Genomic DNA, 25,147 nt, shown 5'->3' with positions numbered 1-25,147 from the left:
TCAACCTCTTGATACTGCCTCCAGCCGGATCCGCCCTACAATGTCCCCAGTTGCCGCGTCCACACCCGGGTCCCCAGGTTTGGGCCCTAGGCTCTCCAACCGGTTTATCCTCCGCCTCACCGTCCCCACCGCACCACCAATCGGCTCGCGCGCTGCCTAAAACCTCGGCCAGGCTCCGCCGACTGTTCCCGGCACTCCTAACATGGCGGCCGAGTCCCCTTCGCTCCTTTGGCCCACTCTGGGCGCGACCGACCTTGGCGCATTTTGGGCATTGTAGTTCCCGCGATAGCCTCGGTGTCCTGCCAGGCCTTTAGAAGACTACGATTCCCAGAATGCACCGCTCCCGAGCATGGCTATTGGGGCCTTTCGGACAGAGGGATGATGTCATTGCAAAAACCCCACTGCATTCATTGTGCTACGGTCTATCCACCCCCCTGCTGCTGCTGGGCTTGCGATTGCCGCTTGCTCCAGCTGAGCTAAGAGTAGCAGCAGCACCAGGGCAGGGACTGACTCCAGCCCTTGGACTTAGGACATCGCAACACGTTCCCTTGCCTGCGTGACTCATTCGCACATCAGTTCTGTTTATGCCTGGGGTGGGGAGAAATATCCCAAACCAGGTGAGTTGAAGTGATTTATTCAAACGGTTCTACCAAGTTATTCCTCCCGCTTAATTCTCAAGGCTTTCTTTTGGGAAGATGGGGGCGGGAGGATTAGAGAGGTGTTCGCAAGTGCTGCTAAGTGAAAAGCTCTGTGCAATTTGGGTCAGTGCAAAGAACAACTCTAGCAACCTTCCCCCGCCGGAGGACCGATTCCTGCCAATTCCCTAGTCGCAACTCCCCTCAACCTTTTTGAGGATTGGAGAGGGGGGCTGGGTTGGGGAGGATGTTGGGAAGTGCTCTTAGAAAATCAGAAGAAGGCAGAGGTGGGGGACTGCAGTCCTGTCACATACGGCCCCGAGTGCTGAGGTTTGAGTGGGAAGGGGTGACGCGTGGGGAGAAATGGAGACAGTGATTTAATGTGGTTGCACTACTTTAGAACATTTCTATGTCGCTTGGGCAAGTACACGCTATTTATTTTTAAGATGAGCGTGCTTCTGAGTAGGTTAAGTTTCGTGGGGCTCTATTTCGTGTGTATGTGTCTGTGTCGTTTGTCTCGCCTTTTCTGCTGATTTGAGGTGACAGTGTCCTTTAATGGTGCACTCCCCTGCCAGTCAGAAACATTTCACGTGTCTGGGGAAGCTTCTTTTAGGCTGCTGGAAGCAGCATTTTTGTTAAGTCTTTTTCTTCTTCCCACTGCAGGATTGTTTGGAAGTGGACAGATTTGTGCTCGTGTGAGTGTTTTAAATTATGTTGCAGTAGGCTCCTTGCCACTGACAATGGTACCATAATGAGCTGCCTTTTCGTGAAGCACAGTCACCAGTCACAACTAACGGTTTGGAGAAGGGGTCATTAGGGAAACCCTGGTTCATTTTAACGCATTAGGGAAAGGGAAAGTTAGAAGCACTGTTAACCTTCATTTGCCATTACTGAAAGGTACCCAAAAGGTACCTTCTGAGAGGGAGAGTGATCCTAGCCAGGGAAACCAAGGCGCATAGAAGTGGAGGTTTTTTTGGTTTGTTTTTTGGGGTTTTGTTTTTAAGCGAACTGACACATTTAATAGGACAGAAAGCATTCTGGCTTACATGATTTTGGCTCTTGTGAGAGTTATTAGGATGATTAGTGCAATAAATGTTACTTTGGAATAAACAGCTGGCTGACTCCAGAACAGATGGGGCCAATCTTAGCTGAGAGATCTACAACCTTGGAAATGAATGGACTTGGGGTCAACCACACCCCCTGCTGGAATGTCAAAAGAAGGAGAAATGCCAAAGTATTTTATGCTTAACTCTAAAATGCCAAACCTTTTTATAGCCAGGTCAGGCATTGGGTGAAAGTCATTCCTGGTTCGCTTCTGCTGCTGAACAAATTTTCTTCATTTTCCATTCAGACCCTTAGGTCTCTAAAGTTGCAGCTGGGTAATGCTTCGTTAAACGCTGCTTGTTACTGAATGCAAAGGACAGTCCATTGTATGGGCTTTGTAGTAGAGTGATTTATTGAGATGCAATGAGCAGCTTTGGGATTTGGGAAAAGACTGCCTGGCTTTGCTTCTCTCTATGTTTCTCTGATGCTTACTGTCTATTCTCCTGGGCACCTTACCCTTTTTGCCTGTACCTTCCTTGCCCCACCCCTCTATGTCCCTTGATGTTCTTTCAGTTTCTTTCCCTGTTTCTCCATTTACAATTCTCACTTTTCCTCTCTGTTTCAAAATTTCCCTCTTATCACCAATACATCAAGTCTCTTTAAGTCTTTTTCCAATCTCTGAATACCCTCCCCACCCCTTCTCTACCTCACCCAGAAACTCCAGGGTAGAGGTAGACTGTGTATTTATTCCAGAGTCCTCTTGGAAGCTTTGACTTTTCTTTTTCTTGCAGTGGGTGCTAGGCAGGATGAGCAGCAACGAGCCTGACACTTTGGCCTGGTTTGTGGCTTCTGTGACAGACATAATTTGGCCTCAGCAGCTTGTGGACAATGCAATGTTGCAGTTGAGCCCATGTCACTGTAGTTTTCATTGGTACCTGTATTAAGAACTGCCAGTGCATTAGCAAGGTTTTAAAATACTATATATGAGGGGCACCTAGCTGGCTCAGGAGGAAGAGCATGTGACTCTTAATCTTGGGGTTATGAGTTTGAGCCCCACGTTGGGTGTATAGAGATTACTTAAATAAATAAAAACTTAAAAAGAAGGGGCACCTGAGTGGCTTAGTCAGTTAAGCATCTGCCTTTGGCTCAGGTCACGATCTCACAGTCCTGGGATCGAGCCCCGCATCGGGCTCCCTGCTCCGTGGAGAGCCTGCTTCTCCCTCTCCGTCTGCCACTCACCCTGCTTGTGCTCTCTCTCTCTGTCAAATAAATAAATAAAATCTTTAAAAAAGAAAAAAAACTTAGAAAAAAAAATCAAATGCTTTACATGAAATGTTCTCCTAAGTCCCAAAGGAAAAAAAAAAAGACTTCAAAGGGCTTCTTCCTCATTTAATACTTTTTTTTTTTTCCTGATTCCTGCTCCAGTAAGTGGTGCGAAGGCCATCTTTTCTGTTGATTGCTGAGGAGCAATCCAGGTGGACAAACTGCCCATTTGTTTTATTTTTTTGAAGACACTTGGAGTAACAACAGTGTTGCCTCCTGTGGTGTCTTCTTTATGGATGAAAAAAAATTTTTTTTATTTGTTCTCTTAAGGAGAAGGGTGTGGTGGTGGTTACGTTTGTCTGTTTTAACGTTTATGCTTTATCAGGCATAGAGAGTCTAACTGTTGTTGGTATGGAGGCAACTAGTGTGACAGGCAGATTCAGAAGTTGTCTTCCTAGACCTCTCTCTCACCACCTTCTCATTCCTAATTTTCTTATTCTAAGATGCTCCATCTCCTACCCATGCTGTTCAGTGTTTTGGGGGGACAAATGGGCTAAATGATGGGTTAGATTTGTCTCCATCACTATGTCTGTGACCTTGAATAACTGTGCATTTCTTTCTGCCTCTGTTTACATATTTGCAAATGGATAATGATCCTTGCCCCTTGGCTTACTTAGCCTCATGGCATAGCCTGCTACAGTTTGCTCCTAGCCCATAATTCTGATGACAAATATTAATTGAGCAGCTACTGTGTTTTAAGAACTATGGATACATCAGTGGAAAGAGAAGCTTCCCTGGGTGCCTCAGTTGGTTAAACGTCTGACTCTTGTTGGCTCAGGTCATGATCTCAGGGTTGCGAGATGGAGCCCCACATTGGGCTCTGCACTCAGTGTGGAGCCTGCTTGAGATTCTTTCTCCCTCTCCCTCCGCCCCTCCCTCTGCTTGCTCATGCACATGTGTGCTTTCTTTCTTTCATTTTTTTAAATTAACATATAGTGTATTATTTGTGTCAGGGGTACAGGTCTGTGATTCATCAGTCTTACACAATTCACAGCACTCACCGTAGCACATACCCTCCCCAATGTCCATCACCCAGCCACCCCATCCCTCCCACCCCCCTCCACTCCAGCAACCCTCAGTTTGTTTCCTGAGATTAAGAGTCTCTTATGGTTTGTCTCCCTCTCTGGTTTTGTCTTGTTTCATTTTTCCCTCCCTTCCCCTATGACCCTCTGTCTTGTTTCTCAAATTCCTCGTATCAGTGAGATCATATGATACTTGTCTTTCTCTGATGACTTATTTCGCTTAGCATAATACCCTCTAATTCCATCTACGTCATTGCAAATGGCAAGATTTCATTTTTTTGATGGCTGCATAATATTCCATTGTATATATATACCACATCTTCTTTATCCATTCATCTGTCGATGGACATCTAGGCTCTTTCCATAGTTTGGCTATTGTGGACATTGCTGCTATAAACATTGGGGTGCATGTGCTCCTTCGCATCCCTACATTTATATCTTTGGGATAAATACCCAGTAGTACAATTGCTGGGTCATAGGGTAGCTCTGTTTTCAACTTTCTGAGGAACCTCCATACTGTTTTCCAGAGTGGCTGCACCAGCTTGCATTCCCACCAACAGTGTAGGAGGGTTCCCCTTTCTCCACATCCCCACCAACAGCTGTCATTTCCTGACTTGTTAATTTTAGCCATTCTGACTGGTGTGAGGTGGTATCTCATTGAGGTTTTGATTTGTATTTCCCTGATGCCAAGTGTAGCTTTCTAAATGAATAAATAAATAAATAAAATCTTAAAAAAAGGAGCGAGAAAGAGAATTTTCCCCTGCCCTTATGGAGTTTCTGTTCTAATAGGGAGACAATCATTGGACAAGTAATCACAGTGTGATGAATGTTACTGCCAAAAGGGGATGTACTATATGGTGGAATAGGAATGCCTCACTGGTACTTTCACCTTCTCTAGGGAAAGCAGGGAAAGATTCCGGTAGGAGGTGACACTTCAAGAAAGTTTTAAGAGTGAGTGGAAGTAATTTAGATTGGCAATGAGAGGTGATTACAGGGAGACAAAGAGGATTTCTGACAAGGGAAACTGCATGTTCAGAGTACAAAGGAAAGAGTGGTAAATATGAGGATTCGAAAGGAGGTCAGTCTGTATATGGGAACAGAGCAAGGGGAGAGAGACCAAACCAGACTGGAGAGGTGGGCAGAGTCTAGAAAGTGGACAGTTTTCTGAGCCTTGCGTGAATTTTGGTCTTTATCCTAAGAGCAATAGGAACCTAATAAAGGGCTTTAAATAGCTAGGTGAATTATATATGTAGAATGATATGAAAAACATCACCTTGGCTGTTAAGTGAAGAAGAGATTGGAGAATATTGGCCAAAGTCAATGTGTGGAGGACAAGTAGCAAGTCATTCTTGTAGTCTATGTGAGGGATAATGGTGGCTTGGATTTAGAGTGGTGGCAGAGGGCTTGGAGAGAAGGAAAGAGATTAGGGAGATGCTAAACTTGAAGATTATAATTGATAAGATTACTGATGGATTGGATGTGGGGATAGGGAGAAGGGGGAGTAGAGATGTCCTTGAATTTTTCCTTGAGCAACTGGCAATGCCATTTTCAGAAAAAGAGAACACTGGACAGAGACCAGATTTTTGTTTGTTCAAGGAGGGACCTTTGGCCATCTTGAGTTTGAAGTTCCAGACAGACATCTAAGATCTTTCTCTCCTTCACCCTGTCCAAGTGTAGGATGTAGCATAGTGGACTTGAAGGGAGCTCTGGTGAAGCTTGCTACATTTTTATTGCTGTATGATGTTGGACGTATTATATTCTTTTTCTGAACTTTAGTTTCCTTATCTGTGAAATATGTTAGTCTGCTAATTTATACTGATTTCCCCCTAGCTGTATATGTATGGTGCTAAGAATACAGAATTGAATAAGATAGTGTTTCCTTAGAAAGAATTCACTCAGGTGAGGGAAACAAACATAAGTAGCTACATAAAAAGAGTTATGTGGGCCATGCTAGGAGAGCACAGCCCCAAGGAAGGCTTTCCTTCTTTCTTATTGGTGAGAGGGGCTGGAGACCTTTGACCTGAGACATAAAGCAAGAAGGAGCTCTCCAGACCATTCCCAGGCACCTAATAGCATGTCTTGCAAAGATTAAGGACTCTGAATGTTTGTTGAGTATATTAACTTAAGCCACTGAGGGTCCATTCAAAGGAAATATCAATACATTGGAAGAGGGCATTTAGTAATGCAAGTGTCAAATCTGAGACACTTTTAACAAATCCATTAAAATGTATTCCTGAGACCTGCACCCTTTGAGGTGTTATGTAGATGACTTGTAGGGAAATTCAGATATATTTCAGATCTGGTTTCTTTTTGGGCTGAACTTCCTTTATTCAAGTTAGTTTCTCAAAAAATAATTTTATAATTGTATAGAGTTCCCTAAATCAATGGGTCTCACACTTATGAATTGTATAGATAAGCAAAATTACAAAAAATAAGGTAAAATTGGCTGAGCTGTTGACAATGGTTATTTTTCTATAGTAGAGATAGATTTTTTAAAAAATGACCCCTTCACTTTTATCTCATAAAATAAAGGACATTTAATAACAAAAATTGAGGGAGACCATACTTTTAAAATTAACAATATATTGAGCTTTATGAAAAATTCTCTACATTGTCTTTATTTTTCTCATTTTGTTGCAGACTAGTAAAAAAAAAAAGATGAACAAAACATTAGAATGTTATAATAATTTATGGAACCATTGCTGTATTTTCTTGGCTATGGTAGAAATGTGGCCCATCTCCAAATAAGAACACTTCCAAGTATGGAAGAATTTTGTACAGACCACAGATAATTTATTTTCAGTTCCTTCTCCATAGTAATCTAATTGCTGAAAACTAGATAGGTCTACTCAAGATGTGTCTAAGGTCACAGTTCTTCACTTGTCCCTGGAGGATCCTCACGAAGACCATGATCCCTGGGATCATATGTTAAAGTGTGTGTGTATGAGAGAGAGAGAGAGAGAATTCACGTGCATATATTTTTCTATCACTATATATGTGTCTTTGGGCAAGTTATTTAACTTCTTTGAACCTCAGTTTTTTTGCAAGAGGTTTAAATGAGATAATACATTTTAAATGTCTGGCACTATGCCTGGTATAGCTGATGCTCATAGTAACTGTTTTTAACATTATATTTATTTATTTATGTTATTTTTTTTTAAGATTTTATTTATTTATTTGACAGAGAGAGACATAGCGAGAGAGGGAACACAAGCAGGGGGAGTGGGAGAGGGAGAAGCAGGTTTCCCGCGGAGCAGGGAGCCCGACGCGGGGCTCAATCCCAGAACCCTGGGATCATGACCTGAGCTGAAGGCAGACGCTTAATGACTGAGCCACCGGTTTAAATATTTTATTTATTGGCTGATCCTTGCTTAGTACCCATAGTGGTAACACAAAGAAAAAGATAACAGTGTAACTAGACAACCTGATGCAATGAGAAGTAAACAACATCACTGATGCAGAATTCTTGCCAGAAATGCTTACCCTAAATCTAATCATGAAGAAATAATCAGGCGAATCCAGACTGTGGGACATACTGCAAAACAGCTGGCCTGCGATCTTTGAAAATGTCAGTGTCATGAAAGACAACCAAAACAAAATAAAACAAGATATATAGGGGACTGGTCTAGATTAAAGGAGACTGGAGCTATGACAACTAAAAGCAACATGTAACCCTTGATTGGATTCTGGACTTAAACAAACAAACAAAAAGCTGTGAGGGACATTTTGGGGGACAAATGGGGAAATGTGAATGGGAGTTGTATATTAGATAATCAGTAACAATGTTAGTTTTCTTGGACATGATAATGCTTCCATCTGCTTAGCCTGACATGCTGTGGATATTGGTGTCTAGATCAGTTGCCATTCCTGAATGTCGTCGTTAGGAATGTCACACCAAAGCTAGAAGACATCAAGGGCTGCTTCAGAAGGTAGTGATTTTCTTGGTCACTGCAAGTATTTAATCAGCCTACAGGCTGTAATACCACTTACTGGGAATATTGTAAGTGATTTTTAAATGTCCTTTCTAGGGGTGCCTGGGTGGCTCAGTTGCTTAAGTGTTCGACTCTTGATTTCAGCTCAGGTCATGATCTTGGGGTCCAGAGATCGAGCCCCACATTGGGTTCCACACTCAGTGCAGAGACGCTTGTGCTCTCTCTCTCAGATGAATAAATAAATAAACAAATAAATAATCTTTTTTAAAAAGTGTCCTTTCTAAACACTATCCTGTCATTCTTCTGCAAGAAGAATGCAAACTTCTAGAGCTGGTACTCTACCTTTGATATCACTAGAGATAGCAATACAGGTGGAGTACTAGCTGCTTCCAAAGTGAAGAGGAAAGAATGGCAAGGGGCACATAAATATATATATCTTAAAATTTTTTTTGAGTCTAGACGTACGATTAATCAAAATTTATTTTAGAAATACGCAATGAACTGGATAGGGGAAATTCCCCTTAATTCCACCTCACAAAGATAATCAACTTTGAGGTTTTGATGTATATTCCTCTGTCATTTTTTTCCCCACCCATATACTAATGATATTATTATATATAATTCTGCTTGCTGTCTCTTAATATATTTTGAGCAGTTGCCCCACATATTTGCATGTCGCTCTAACTTACCTGTTTTCATGGCTGTTAGGCACCGCTGCAGTGAGCATTTGAGAAGGCATCCTTTTGTGATGAACTTGTGGGAATATTTTTGTAGAATACATTTCTGGGGGTAGAAATACTGGGTCAGAGTTCCTCTTTAATTGCCCCCTGATTTAAATTCTTATCATTTCTACATACCTTTGCCAAGTCCATTAGCCACTTGAGCTAAACTCTTACTAAAGGAAGGAAGTTGTGATGGGTGAACAGAAAGTGGGCAAAAATGGAATCACAGAGTTCCTGCTGGTTTTTGTGAAGGCTATAATAATAAAGGTTAGTATGTAAATAATATGGAAACCTCTGGAAAGAGACATAAAATACATCATCTCTACCTACAACACAGCATGATATTTAAAAAGTGAACTGAAACAATAAAGCAGCCAAGAGTTTTCCCCAGAAAATTCTGCAGAAAATTTTTATTTTTGAGTTATGATTAGCTTCACTAAAATGTGGCAGCATCAACCTTGAGATGAAAATAACCCCTTCTGCTCACTTCCTCTCTATCTCAGTCACACCACCACACTAGAAAGGGGAATTTAAGCTCCACTTTTTAAATATCTGAACCAGGTGGGTAAAAGGTCTGATTTTTATCTTTCTGAATATTGATAGAGGCAATCCCAGGGCAGATTTTTGGCATTTTTCTGTAGAACAGGTATGAATTTAGGAGTGGTCATCAGTGACTCACTGTGCCCTAGCAGAGACCCTGGGGAAAAGACTGTGAGAATCACAAGCTATGAATTATTTCTATTCTTATGTGGCTGGGTGGAGCAAACACAGATTTGAGCTCTGCACTATGTGGAAATTTATCTTTTCAAGTCTCAGTTTCTTCTTCTGTAAAATGGGGGTTATTGTGACACCGAGATGAGATAATGTATATAAAAGGACTTTGGCAAATTTATATGTGCGTGCTGTTGTTAAGGTGCTGCTGTGTCTGACTGGGCCACCTCATGTCGTTCTTTCCTTTAATTCCAATGGCATTTGTATGCCAAAAGATTTTTTAAGGCATTCTGTCTCATAATGTCTTATTGTTACTTCTTCAACATTTTTGAGCATAAACTAAATGCGAGATTCTTTTTTTTTTTTTTTAAGATTTTATTTATTTATTTGAGACAGAATGAGAGAGAGAGAGCACATGAGAGGGGGGAGGGTCAGAGGCAGAAGCAGGCTCCCTGCCAAGCAGGGAGCCCGATGCGGGACTCGATCCAGGGACTTCAGGATCATGACCTGAGCCGAAGGCAGTCGCTTAACCAACTGAGCCACCCAGGCGCCCTAAATGTGAGATTCTGTGCTGGGTTTTCTGGTAAGTAAATAAAGATGAAACCATCAGGAGCCTTCCTTCTTCCCCACTTTTATTCTAGGAGACTAACATCTTTTAATGAGAGTCTTCAATAAAAGATGTTTTACAAAGGTATATTATGTATGCTGTTTTATAATCTTAAACTTAGGTGGTAGATTTTAGTTCCATTTTTTCCAGATAAATGAGGAAATAATTCTTAGTGAGGTTAAGTAACTTTTTTTTTTTTTTTTTTAAGTTACCTAGTTTAAAAAAAAGTTGCAGATGGAGCTAGGTAGATTTTCTGGAAACAAAACCAAAATAATCTCCAGCTGCTTCCTATTTTTGCCTTGCCTTCTGATCGAAAGCATAAGCTTCATGAAGGCAGGACTGGCTGGTGGCATTTACTTTGATATGGCTCATTTTACCTGCAGGCACACAAGGAGGAGCTTTCCTTCTGCCTGTTGAGTTTGTTGAGTTAGTTGAAGCCATGATGTGAATTATCATAGCATCTATTAGGTGCCAAATGGTTTACATGTTTTATTTGATTTATTTCCCCCAACTCATTTTGAAAAGTTTCAGATATGTAGAAAAATTGCAAAAATTTTACCATGAACATTCATATACCCTTCATCCAGATTAATTTGCTTTCTCTTTCTGCATCTGTGCACACATGTGCGTCCACACACACACACACACACACACACACAGTTTTCCCCAAGAAATCACTTAAAAGTGAGTTGCAGACATTATAACACTTTATCTCTGCCCACTGGAGCATGTATCTCTTAAGATGCAGGAAGTTCTTCCATCTAACCATAATACTGTTACCCTGAAACATTGAAATTTTGAAGAGTCCAAGTCTGTTGCCTTGGTAATTGGATTGGTCTGATTGTTTTCTCTTTATCAGACTCAGGTTCAACACTTGTAGTAGGAATTCCAAATAGACAGTGTTGCATCTTTTTCTTTGTATCACATTAGGTGACACATAGTGTCAGTTTGTAACATCACTGGTGATGTAAGATTTGGTCATTTGGATGAAGTGGTATTGCCTGATCTCTTCATTGTAAAGGTACCTGTTTCTCTTTGTAATTAATACAATAGTCTGTGGGGAGATACTTTGAGATTGTTTGAATATCCTGTTCCTCAACAGTTTTTATCCACTGGGTTTGACATCTATTGATAATCATGGCCTAGGTCAATTGGCATCTATAAAAGGATGATTTTCTAATTTGCTCTTTCCTTCTATATTTATTACCAGGCATTTTCTGATAGATCAGCTTTCAGCTCCTTTTCTTCCTCCTCCCCCTCCTCTCCTCCTCGTCCTTTATTTAAGCATTATCTGGACCCCTGGATTATTTTTTACCCTCAGGGTGTTATAATCCATTACCAACCTTCTGCCTTTTTCCTCAGAGATTTTGCCCATTTTACAAGTGAGGAAATTAAGACCCAGAAAATACAAGTAACTTTCTGAGAGTTCCAGCTAGTTAGCAGAGAGGGCCAGACGCAGACCTAGTTTTGATTAACTCTGAAGTAGTTTCTGCTCCTTTGTGCCTCGCAGCAGTCCAGGGACAAAAGATTACCTGATGAAATCAAGTTAAAAAGAAAAAACAAGCATTGCATCATTGTTGCTAATAGCAAATGATTGGAAACAACCCTAAGTGTATCAGTGGAAACAGGTTAAATAAATGGGTATGTTCACACAAGGGAAAACTATTAAACCACACACAAGAATTAAGGTGTTCTCTAATACTGATATGGAAAGATCTCAAAGGATATACTAAATGAAAGAAGGAAGAGTAGGTATTTTGTGAAAGAAGTGGGGAGAAGAAAGTATATTTGAATTTGTACAAAGAAACCCTGGAAGGATATAAAATAACAAAGTAACTTGTTACTGGAACAGCACTGTAGAAGTGAGTGGGGTATGTGTTGTGAGATTTCTTAAGATTTACTATTTTATAATGTTAACTTATAAAATAGCTTTATTGAGATACAATTCACACCTCACACAATTCACCCAATTAAACTGTACAATCAGTGGTTTTTAGTATGTTCATAGAGTTGTGCAACCATCACCACAATCAATTTAGAACATTTTCATTATTCTAAAAGGAAACCTTTTACTCATTAGCATTCATTTATCATCTCCTCCACTCCTGTACCCCACCCTCCCAAACTGCCCCAAGCAACCACTTTCTTGTCTTTACTTTCTGTCTCTATAGATTTGCCTATTCTGGACATTGCATACAAATGGCATCAGGTAATATGTGGTCTTTTGCGACTGGTGTCTTTCATCACTATGATCTTTTCAAGGTTTATCTGTGTTGTAGCATGGATCAGTTCTAGTTTTATTACCAAATAATATTCCATTGTATGCATATACCACACCAATTTATGGACATTTGGGTTGTTTCCCCTTATTATATTATATTATATTTTATTTTATTTTATTTTAGAGAGGCAGAGGGAGAGGAAGAGAAAGAATCTTAAGCAGGCTCCACACCTAGCGTGGAGCCTTATACAGGGCTTGATCTCACAACTCTGAGATCATGACCTGAACCCAAATCAAGAGTTGGACACTTAGCCAACTAAGCCAGCCAGGCACCCCTCACTTAAAAGAAAAATTATTTAAGTAATCTCTACACCCAACATGGGGCTTGAACTCAGGACCCCAAGATCAAGAGTCACATGCTCCTCTGACTGAGCCAGACAGGTACGCTGGCTTGTTTCTACTTTTTGACTATTAGGAATAATGCTATCAACATGTACATACAAGGTTTTATTATTATTTTTTTTTATTTGAGAGAGAGAGAATGAGAGAGAGCACGAGATGGAGGAGGGTCAGAGGGAGAAGCAGACTCCCTGCTGAGCAGGGAGCCTGATGCGGGACTCGATCCCGGGACTCCAGGATCATGACCTGAGCCAAAGGCAGTCGCTTAACCAACTGAGCCACCCAGGCGCCCTACATACAAGGTTTTAAATGTACATTTGTTTTTATTTAATTTGCATCTGTACCAGGAGTGGGTCAACTGCTAACTCTATGAGTGAACTTTTGAGGAACTGACAAATTGTTTCCAAAGCAGCTGTACCATTTTACATTCCCTCCAGCAGTATATGAAGGTTCCCTTTCTCCACATCCTTGCCAATAGTGCTGGTTACTATTTGTCTTTTTCATTATGACCATTCTAGTGGGTATGCCACATTGAGTTTTGAATCATAGGAATGTAATACCAATGTATTTCAAAAATAAAATTAAAACAAAAAATTTAGAAAGGAATGGCAGCTCAAAAAGAAGTTTCAGTTGGAGAGCCAGAGGTCAGTTTGTGACGAGATGGCCTTCGGGTAGGGATAATTTTAGGTTTTCCTTGTTCAGCCTGGTGTCCTGATGCATATACATTTCCATCTTCTGCATTTTAGTACCAGCTGACTTCTCCTCCAGTGCTCTCCTAGATTCATTGTCCAGAGAGTAGGGGGCTTGGGTATAAAGTACTGTCCTCAGAATTTCTAGCACTTTAGAAGCAGTTCTAGAGATTCAGTGGCTAGGACCATGCTAGTTCTTAAGACCAGAGAAGTACCAGGATTCTGTGGGCCATGATAACCTCATACTGTTTTCCCCAGTGCTGATAGTAAGGGCATTAGAATAAGATGCTTTAGCTATTGGCGACTGGTCTAGGAAGCAGTGGGATGCTTTTGAAGAATCTCAAGTGTGAGAGCCACAAAATGGAGTTTGAATTTGTGTTCTGGCATGTTTAAGCTGTGTGATCTTGGACAACTCATGACTTCTCTGAGCCTCATTTTTTTTCATGAATAGTAGAGGAGCCTACCTAAAGTATCTCCTCACAAGATACTTATTGGGTATAAAGGAGGCGAGAGTGACTTTACAGTGGAGAAACATGGCAGACACCACTTTTACTAGATGATTAAAGTTAATACCAGTGATGGGACAAATCATCATCTGAGAAGGACACATCACCTGTGTGGCATTCCTGCCAAAAATGCATAACTTGAATCTAATCACAAGGAAATACCAGATAAATATAAATTAAGAAACGTTCTACAAATCAAATGGACTGTATTTTTTAAAAATGTCAATGTCATGAAAGACAAAGACAGGAATAGTTCTAGATTAAAGGAGACTAAAGTCACATAGAAACTAAATACAACATATGATCCTGGATTGATTGGATCAGAGAAAAGTTTTCTCTTTCTTTTTTAAGATTTTATTTATTTATTTGTGAGAGAGAGAGTGCGAGCACACGAGTGGGGCGGGGGGGGGGGGGAGAAGCAGAGGGAGAGGGAGAAGCAGACTCCCACTGAGCGGAGAACCCAATGCAGGCCTTGATTCCAGGACCCCGAGATCATGATCTGAGCCAAAGGCAGCTGCTTAACTGACTGAGCCACCCAGATGCCTGGAAAAATTTTTTCTTTTGCCATAAAGGACATTATTTTATTTGGTCAATTGATGATATTTGAATAAGGTTGAGATTAGATTATATAAGTATTAATATTAATTTTCTGATTTTGATCATCATATTGTGAAGATAAAAGAGTATGTCCTGATTTTTAGGGAGATACTATGTTTAGGGATAAACTAATATCTATATCAGAGAGAGAGATAAAGCAAAGTGGTAAAAAATTAACATTTGGGTAATTTGGGTGAAGGGTATATATGAATTCTTAGTAATTTTCTTGAAGTTTTTTTCTTTTTTAGTTTAAGTCTGAAATTAATTAAAAATAAAGAGATAAAAAAGGAGGGAAGGAAGATGCCAGTACTTAGAGCATAGCGTTGCCATGAGGATTAAACAAGGCCCTGTATGTCAAGGCTCAGTATGGTGCTATCACCTGGCAGCCTTCAAGTACACGTGGACATCCTGGGATGGGCATGGCAGCCAGTCGCTCTTAGCTATTATTGGGGAGCCAAACTGAAATTGACATGTGGCATATGGTGACAATACTGTTCCGAATCCAACATTGGGATTCATGGTCTGAGAAAGAATTTATTTAATTGCAAGTCTTACCAAAAAGAAAGAAAGAAATACATATATACATATATATGTATATAGAGAGAGAAATACAATCATATTTGGTTACCCATTTAATACATTATCTCAGTATAGTGTTAAATTTACAAGAAGGCATGATTATCCTAGGAAAGTTAGGGGTTATGGTCCCTTAGGGCTATTTTTGGACCAATATTAGCATTTGGGTCACTTCCTCTTACCTTCTCTCTCTTTTTTTTTTCTCTTCCCCCAACTACACAATCAAGTTTCTGATTTTGTCTGTGAGAGTCATTTGAATTAGCCATGTCAAATGTTAGTTGTTTTGGCAGAGAAAAAGAAGCTTGGATAAGCTTTTCCTTCTAAGACTCAAAAACTTGCCTTTCTAAGAGCTAACTTTGGAAGGAATGTTTCTGGTCTGGAAAATTCGGATAGCAACCTCAAAAGGAATTTATGTCCTAGAGGAACTGGGAGTGGGGTGGGGAGCTCAATTTCCTCTGAGACAGATTGAAATAAATTCTTCTGTCTGAAATAGTAATAAAGATCTATTTATTTCTTTCATCTTTTTACTAAAAGCTTCAAAACATGAATTATGATTAAATTCAAAATAGATTTAGCCCAGGCACCAAAAAAAACCTCAAGTAATCCTGATTAAAAAACATTTATGAGAATTTGGACAGGCTGCTTTGCTGAATAAGATGATCCTTAGTATAACGTTTAAGTCTGCCCCTTTGATGTGACAAAATTTCCAGCTCGTGAGCTGCAATTGTATAATTCAAGATTCCACATTCAGTGATACCAATCCAGATTCATTGTTGCTGCTGTAGTAGGGGCTTTCTGTGTTGACTGTTACCTGCTGTAAATTGTTTGGTCTCAGAATTTTTCATATTCTTTGCTTTTAAAGTTACCATGGCCAGGAAGCTAAATGGCATGTTTGTATGTGCAAGTTTGTTTGTTTGTTTGTTTTAAGTAAGTTCTATGTCCATCGTGGGGCTTGAACTCATGACCCTGAGATCAAGTGTCGCATCTTCTACCGACTGAGCCAGCCAGGTGCCGCCAAGTTACTTTTATTATAGAACTTAATAATAATAATAATAATAATAATAATAATAATAATAATAATAATAATGGCAAACATTTTTTATGATCTGCCAAGTGCTGTTCTACTGCTTTCCATAAGTTATAGCATTTAGTTGTGGCAAAACCACATGAGGAATCTGAAGCTCTGAGAGCTGAAGTAACATGCCCAAGATTATATGACTAGTAGGAAGCAGATCCAGGGCCAGAAATCAGGGCAGTCTTACTGCAGAGCCTGTGCTTTTCTGCTGTGTGATTTGCCATTTTGCAGATTTTTTGTGGAAGATGATTACTTTTTTGCTTCATCTTTGGAGCAGAATCCTGTCTTAAGTGATGGGTATTTATTGAGTGCCCATCACATGTTAGCCACCTACAGAAGATTGAAACCCAGGCTTTGTCATTAAGAAGTTCACATTCAAGTAGAGGAGATAAAACACATTCATTCCTATATATCCTATATATCCATGTTCATAACATTATTCATAATAGCCAAAGGGTAGAAGGAACCCAAATGTCCATCAACAGATGCATGGATAAGCCAAATGTGGTATGTACATATAGTAGAATATTATTCAGCCTCGAAAAGGAAGGAAATTCTAACACATGCTACAACATGGATGAATCTTGATGACAATATCCTAAAAGAAATAAAGCAGACATGTATGGATGAATATTTTATGATTCCACTTATATGAGGTTCCTGGAATAGTCAAACTTATAGACAGAAAGTAGAATGGTGGTTGCTAGGGGCTAGAGGGAAGGAGAAATTGGGGAGTTGTTATTTAATGTGTGTAGAGTTTCAGTTTTGAAAAAAGAAAAAGTTCTGAAGATTGGTTGCACAGCACTGTGAATATACTTAGCACTACTGAACCCTACACTTAAAGATGGTTAAGACTGGGGGCGCCTGGATGGCTCAGTCCGTTGAGCGTCTGCCTTCGGCTCAGGTCATGATCCTGGGGTCCTGGGATCGAGCCCCGCATCGGGCTCCCTGCTCAGTGGGGAGCCTGCTTCTCCCTCTCCCTCTGCTGCTCCCCCTGCTTGTGCACTCACTCACTCTCTCTCTCTCAATGTCAAACAAATAAAATAAAACCTTTTAAAAAAAAATGGTTAAGACTGTAAATTTTATATTATGTATATTTTATCACAATTTAAAAAACGCAAACAGATATACCCCCCTACTATGTGGTAGAAAGCAATTAGTGAGACAAGAAGGACTGATGAAGTCTTAAGAGTTAGAGAGGCTTTCTAGACAGGATAGATCTGGCTAGGCAATGGAAGATGGGTCAGATTTATGTGGCAATGAGGAAGGTGGAAAGAGCAACCCAGGTGAAGGGAACAGTGAGCAGTTATAGAGGTTTGGTGCTGCTTAAAGATCCAATCCTAGCAAGGAACAAGTCTCCAAATGGCTCTGTAATTATGGGTGTCCCAGCCACCTTCCATGTGGGCAGACTTAAAAGCAAAGTCTAAACCAGGTTCATGAAGTTGTGGTGCACTGGACAGGGACTCATTCATGATTCATTCAGTCAACATGTATTTAGCACATAGTGTCCGTGCTATGCTAGTCACTTTATGTATGTTGGCAGATGCAATACTCCCAACAACTCTGAAGTTATTAATAGCCCTAATTAACAGATGTAGAAATTGTGATTCAGAGAGATGGGGTAATTTGCCCAAAGTCACATGACTGATAGGTAGCCGAAGCAAGACTTGGCCTGTGGAGCCCGTGCTGTCTGTGTCCACGAAACTACACTATCTCCTCTTGGGGGTGAGTGTGAAGTGATGTCTGCCTTTGAACTCACAGTAAAAATGGCATGTGACTGCTAACATTTGTCATTCTCTTGCTGCTTTTGAGACTACCTTGGCTGAGTTACCGACAGGTCTGAGACTCTGCTTCCCTATTTGCGAAACGAAGACCTTGTATTGGACTAGATTATTTCTAAAGCTTCTCCCAGATCAAAACCCCCTATTTATTCATTCATCTAATCCATATGTCCATCCCCCATCCAACACCAGTTTGGTATCTATTATATACCAGGTACAAGCTGGTGGGTGCTGGGACTGGGAATTGAGGTTTGGCCAAACACTGTTCTTTCCTGAAAGGAGGTTGTAGAATAGTGAAGGAGATGAAATGGATGGTTATTGTACAGTATGGTCATAGCACTGGTAGGGGTATAAACAGAAGACTGGAGCATAGAGAAGAGGCACCTGTCCCTATCTTGGATAAGGGGATGTCAAGAGGAGAGGAAATCATCCCAGAGACCAGGAGGGTAATGAGGAAGACTGTAAGAACCTCATCCTTCCTGTTGTTCTAATGGTTGTAAGCACAGTACAAATTTATTAAATTCAGTTAAGCTTTTTTTTTTTTTTAAAGATTTTATTTATTTACTTGACAGAGAGATAGAGAGCACAAGTAGGCAGAGCAGCCGGCAGAGGGAGAGGGAGAAGCAGGCTCTCCGCTGAGCAGGGAGCCCGATGTGGGGCTCGATCCCAGGACCCTGGGATCATGACCCAAGCCGAAGGCAGCCGCTTAACTGACTGAGCCACCCAGGCACCCCTAAATTCAGTTAAGATTTGTTGACCTTAGAGCTCCTTTTGATTTTAAGCCTTGTAGAAAGTTTAGTTGAATTTAACAGTTAAGTGCAGCCAAACATTGATATAGTTTGGATTCTCTTTCAGATTGGAGAAAGATTATAAAGTTGAAGAGAGACCTAGGAGTTAATTTTTTTTAAAATAGAATTTAGGAAGCATGGGGTAGACTAGTAAGAGGCCTAAGGGCCCAGGGTTATTTGAGGTGTTCACAACTAAAGTCACAGATGATTAAATTTCAAAGAGACAAGTGAAATGGCCAACATATTGGATAACATATATGATTCTTTCAAGACTACTAAGGACCAGTGGATTGCTAAGAATTAGAATGACTAAATATTAGAATTCCAATACCAAGGAATTGAAATGAGGGTTGAGGAAAGGAAGTTAAAAGAGCTAACATGTATTGCACAATTAATATGTATAGGCATTGTGCTATGCCCTTTACGTTTATAATTTTGTTTTATTCTCCCCACAGTCTTACAAGGGTAGGTGTTCTTATCCTTCACAGATACGGAAACTGAGGCTCAAGGAGGTTTGACTTGCTTGTCATAACTAACAGGAGACTGAGCAGGGACTCAAGCCCAAGTTTGTTAAGATCAAGGCCTTTGCCTTTTCTACCCCATGCTTCTTCAGGTTTCTGGAATTTCTACTTCTGGAGAAACTGCACCAGGGTACAGGGCTTCCCTCTCATCCTTGGAGCATAGAAAGTAGTGATATTTAGGGGTGGTCAGCTCTTAAAATTTTCCAACATGCCAAAGGATAGCTCCCCCAATTTCCTATGTCTTCCTTCTGAAGTGGTGGGTCACCAGCTCCCAGAGATAAATGGCTCTTACTAAAATACTAATCCTCCCACTCCTTTTTTGCCTTTCCCAGGTAGTATATGAGTGTTTGATCTTGGCAATTTGTCTCTTAGAAGTGGCTCATAAAAGTCATCTGAGAGAATGCTGATTGAGGCCAGGTTAGTTTATGTATTTGATCCCTTCTCTTTCCCCAACAAAGGGTAACTTCAGGTCATTTGCCCCAGATTCTGTCTTTGGGGTCCTGAGAGAGCTTGTTGCCAAGCTCTCAGAGACCTCCAACTCTGAAGTTCTGACAGGATCACACGGAGGTCTCCACCATTAACCCCTTATATTTTAGGCTCCTTCCTCCTCTCTCTCAAGGTTTCCCCGTGGGCAAAAACTATAGTGTCTTCTCAGGGAGCATTTTCCCAGCTTATTTTGGAGGCCGGCCAGGCATTTGGCCCTGGGCCTTTAACCCCCTAGAAAATTCCCACATGTGGCTGCCCAAATAGCAAACTGTTCCTCCAAATGGGTTGATGAATTATGGCAGTGGGGAAAAGTCTCCAGCAGGCCATTTCTCTGCCCTCGTATTCCACAGTTTGGGCTACTACAGTGAAATGGACAAAGGATGTGGGGTAAAGAGATTGGAGCTCAAGTCTTGGCTCAAGGCACAAATTCTGGGGCTGTGAGACTTGACCTGTCTGAGCCTATGTTCTTAGCTCTAAGTGAAGGACTGATGACAATCCTAACTTCATACTGTTGTTGTGAGAGGCAGATACCTCGATGTATAGTATTGAAGTGCTGTATAACAAGCCCATAGAATGTATAACAGATGTCAGTGCTTGTTGTTATAAAACACATTTGGCTCAATGAGAGACATTTCTGGAAACTGAGCAGGATGCATGCTCTGTCATCTCTGGCCCCAGTTCCTGGCAAATCTTTTCATTGCTCAAGTAGGCATGCATGATATTATTCTCATGTTTATTTTTGTAATCTTTTCACTTATAGTCATAAATACTCCTAGAAGCTTTGGTGATTCTTGAGTATTTATCTTTGAAAACTCTGGTCAGGGTTGTACACTCATACCCAGAGCTAGTCACCCCAGAGCAATTATTTGGATTCTCAGAGCTGTATGTGGATCCATTTCCCAAGAAATCCTGGGACAGCAGAGTTGGCTGTGTATGATAAATGAGGTTTGTCTTACTTGCTAGGATTCAGATGGTTGAGAACTCCTAAGGATATTTGATTGTAGGTATAACAGGACTGTTATAACTTCGTATATGTTTCTGGTAAAAAAATGAGAATGGGAAGAGAGTACCTTACTGTAAGTGGTTTGTGAGTTTAGAGCTAGAAACCCTTGGAAACTGATGAGTCTTTTGTGTATTGTCATAAATTTGTTTGGATTCTTACTCTGTTCTGAGAAATTTTCTAGGTATTCCTCAGACACTTGGGGATTGTTGCTTACCACTATATTCTTGCCATTTCAAATGGTTGTAATTCATTCTTCTTGGCTATGTTTCTCGGAACTCTTTGAGTTGGTAAATGAAAGAAGTCCAACTCAAACTAGCTTGGGCAAAGAGGAAATTGATGGGAAGAATACTGGGTATTTCATATAATCATAGGAAGGATGGGTGCAGCTGGAACCATGACATATTAGAGCAGGTAACTGCCCTAACAACCCCCAAATTTTGGTGCTTAATGCAAACAAAGTATATTTATTGTTTATACAGCAGTTCAGCATAGTTTCTCCTGGTTAAGCCACTTTCTGTGTTTTGGGAACACAGGCTCCTTCCATCTCCCTTCTCCTCTAGATGTGTCAGAATTCTTTCCTTTTAACCTGCAGATGGAGAGGGAAATTCAAGGATCTCATGTGGGAGATTTTCATGGGCCAAGTCTAGAAGTGGCTTATATTATTTCTATACTCATTCCACCAATTATTATTCAGTGCATGCTTCCACCTAATGGTAAATGAGGCTGAGGACTATGGCCTGTTTGCCCAGGAAGAAAAAGACATTTTCTTTTGGTGAGCATGTAGCTAGTTTGAACCACACAGGCAGTCAGATAATGTCAAATTCTGTCTTTTGCCTTTGCTTCTCTCCTACATGGCAGGGAGCATGGCCACGGAAAGCTCCTGAACTTTAAATCTCACTATTGTAGAAAGAAAATAACAACAACAACAACAAAAATCTCACTGTTGTTAAAGCAGAGATGTGACCTATATTCCTACTGGCTCTAAGTAAAAAAATTCAGTGATTGGCTCACTTTGGATCATGTGACCATCCCTGAACCAGTCAGTGGTGGGCAGTAGGGCAGGGTTATTTCGCATGGATGTGGCCACTAGGGCTGCTCTTAGAGAAGGGGAGTCCTTGTGAGCCACATAACCTCCCCATTGACCCAGCCACTAAAAAGGCCCATCCTCTTTTTTTGTTTCTACTCTTGTGGAAAATTCAGTACAATTTTATAGCATCTTTCCAGCCCCTCTTACTACAGCTTTTATTTCCCTGAATTGGTAACAACCATCATTTCTTTTTCTCTCTTCTTTCTTTTATGATTTTATTTTTAAGTAATCTCTACACCCAACGTGGGCCTCGCACTCACAACCCCGAGATCAAGAGTTGCATGCTCTTCTGACTGAGCTAGCCAGGTGCCCCAGACACCATCATTTCTAGCATGTATGACTATTCTATGCACCACTGAGAAAAAAAGAAAAAGTAAGGTTCCAAATAAACTATGACACCATGCCAAGATGCCATCCATTGTAAAAATGCATCCTAATTTCCTGTCAAAATGTAAAAAAAACCATGTTTTGGAATTGATGAAAGTTGACATTCATTACTCTACAGCCAAGCTCTATACTTTCATGCCTTAGTACTGCCGTTCCTTTGTTTCTTCAGCCCATCCATTAATTCCAAAAATATTTATAGGCCAGGCACCAAGGAATAAAACATTCAGTTTGAGCCTTCTTAATGTTTACTGCCTATTCTCCTTTTCCATCCTGTTGTTGTGAAGCACCTGCTGTGTGCTCTGTGCTGTGTGCTGTTGAGCATTGAGGGCTCAAGAAGGAAGATGAAGTCTTTGTCCTTAAGAGACTTAGAGCCTGGGGAGTAGGAACAGTGGAGTGCGGGAAGACAGTCATACAAACAAAAGGGTAAATAAAGGATCACAGGTCCCGTTACTAAGGCCATTGCAGGGTACAGTGGGCCCCCAAAGTAGAGGGGATGGTCAATTCTGCTTTGAGGAGTGAGAATGGTTGTACTGTGTTTAAGATGACTGTGCACTGTCGAAAGAGGAAGCAAGTCTTATTTGAGTAATAATATGCAATTTTTCCATATATATATATATATATATATATATATATATATATATATATCTGATAATAACTAAGTAGGCCAACATGTTTTCCAGTGCCTATTTGCTCAAACTTCGTATTAAACTTCACAATCAAAAGGCACACGTGGGTCTCTTTTCTTTGCGCAAACATTAATGAATAGTCTGCAAAGGCTTTTTTAGAGACAAAGTGAATAAATATCAGATTTACCCTATGGTGGAGGCAGCCTGCACTTCTGTACATTAATTACCTAGACTCCTTCCAGGGATTCTTTTTAATGGTGTGATGATTTTTCGGTCCCTAGTGGATGCTCTGGATCACATCCAGGGGGAGAAGAGCAGGAACATTGAAGGGCTGATGCAGTCACTCAGAGCCATGCTGGGTCCCCACAACAGGGTTTACAGTGATGGGGTTTGGAGAAAATGGGGATGAGGCTGTTTGGGCCTGGGAACAGAGAACAGCCACTGCAGGACTTTTTTTTAGACAGTTCCAGAGCTCTGACACTATAACCTGAGTGCTGGATCCTTGTCTCTGGAGCAAGGGTGCCAGCGAAGGTTAAACCCATTTTTATTGGTTGAAAAACATGAAAACAAGACGACTCTGGGAAGTGAAGAGTTTTTGTTTTTGTTTTTGTTTTTGAGGTTCATGCAGAGGTCCGCAGAGGGTTAGTGTCTGTTTGACTGTTCTGGTGGCTTAATGAGTCAGGAAAAAGGGGGTGCCTGGCTGGCTTAGTTGGTGGAGCATACGACTCTTGATCTCTGGGTTGTGAGTTCGAGCCCCACATTGGGTGTAAAGATTACTTAAAGACAAAATCTTACAAAAAAAAAAAAGTCAGGAAGAGAATCTAAATTTAAACTATTCTTCACTCCTCTGGTTTGTGAAGAGCCTGGAAATGAGCATTGAGATATACAGGGTTTTTTTTGTTTTTGTTTTTGTTTTTTTTTTAACTTTCCAGGCCATTATGTCTGGAGCATAGTGCCTGGGGGTGGGGGTGGGAGTGAGATGTGTGAATCCACTCATCTTTGGGTGTGGGGGGGGGGGGCTTCCGATTTCTCAGGTCAGCTGAGAAAAGAGAGAGCTCTAAGTAGCTTCTTTAGAGGAAAGTAGAGAGGGTGGAATCTGTCCATCAACTTTGTAATTCCTGAGGAATAGTCTGACAATGAAATACGTGGTTGGGGTTTACTCTGCCTATCCTAGAGGTGCTTAATTGAGGGATGGCAGAAAAGCATCCCCAGCTCCTTTTAGAACTCCTTGTAGGCATACAGAAAGAGGAAGAGCAAAGGGAAGGTTTTAAAAAACCCCACAAGGGGTGCCTGGGTAGCTCAGTCAGTTAGGGGTCCGACGCTTGATCTTGGCTTGGGTCTTGATCTCAGGGTCATGGGTTCGGGCCCTACCTTGGGCTCCATACTGGGCATGGAGCCTACTTAAAAAACCAACAGCACAAAACCAGAAACCCATCCTTTGAAATCAGCACAAGGTATATGCCCAGGAGTGATTTATGGGTGCATGGAGAAGGAACATTAAAAGAATAATTGTTGGCTGTTTATTTTGGAAAAGTATGTTACTGAGAGCAGAACCAGGGAGCTTTATTTTCTCTTTTACCTTGCTCCAACTTCCATTAGTGTTAATAGGATCATATATTCTAGACCTTACTTGGCTTCCTGCCTCACATAAATGTTTGAATTCATTGTTTTGGTATTATATATGAACAGCAAAAGGGAAGGAGAAACAGAATGTTGAAAGCTCAATTATTCTATATGCCTTATTGTGAATGGGATTTATTCTCTTGGGTCTGCCACCATTAAGCTTATCTGATCAGATGATCTGTGTTTCTGATAGCTACATCTAGACAGCTTTATAACTTGTTTGTTTGAAGCAGTTTGTTCACGGGATGGTTAAATGTATTTTTTATTTGGTGGAACAAGGTGAGGCTTAATCGGGTTATCTGAGCTCCAGGCCATCACAGGTGTCACTGTTACCCAAAGTGCCAATAGAACTGTGTGTTCCCCTGTGGCGAGTCGACCCTGGGGGCATTTGTTAGGTGGTCATTTGATACACATTGACCCAACTTACCGTCCTGGTTTGGGATTCAGTTCCTAAGATTGCTGCTACAGATCCATTTATTCAATTAAACAAATAACAGTTGAGGTCCTGCTGTTCCTTGGGTATTGTTTCAGTCTTGGAAATACTCTGTGCGAGGAGCCAGCATCCGACTGTTCAAGGAAACCAGTAGAGTTAGAATGCTAACATTTCTGGGTTTGAAGGGACCTTAGAGATAATCTAATCCAGAGTCTAATCCAGAGAAAAAGCAAGCTTTTTCTGTAAAGGACCAGAAAGTAAGTGTATTTGGTTTAGGGGGCCATATATGGTCTCTGATGCATATTATTATTTTTTTTACTACCATTTAAAAATGTAAATATCATTTTAAACTG

At 40.8% G+C, this 25,147-nt stretch overlaps 1 protein-coding gene across 1 annotated transcript in view; it reads left to right on the top strand.

Moving 5' to 3' along the window:
* The first annotated feature begins 432 nt into the window (after positions 1-432).
* RAB30 (RAB30, member RAS oncogene family) overlaps positions 433-25,147 on the top strand; it is an 82,274-nt gene continuing 57,559 nt past the window's right edge. Inside the window, exon 1 of the mRNA XM_034995399.1 lies at positions 433-617. The gene's annotated coding sequence lies outside the window, so the exon portion shown is untranslated. The remainder of the gene's footprint in view (positions 618-25,147) is intronic.

The sequence above is a fragment of the Mirounga leonina genome, unplaced genomic scaffold (genome assembly GCF_011800145.1).
Source record: "Mirounga leonina isolate KUSES-001 unplaced genomic scaffold, KU_Mleo_1.0 Mir_92, whole genome shotgun sequence".
In the NCBI taxonomy this organism is placed as follows: Eukaryota; Metazoa; Chordata; class Mammalia; order Carnivora; family Phocidae; genus Mirounga; species Mirounga leonina.
This window is presented reverse-complemented; position numbering and strand designations above follow the sequence as displayed.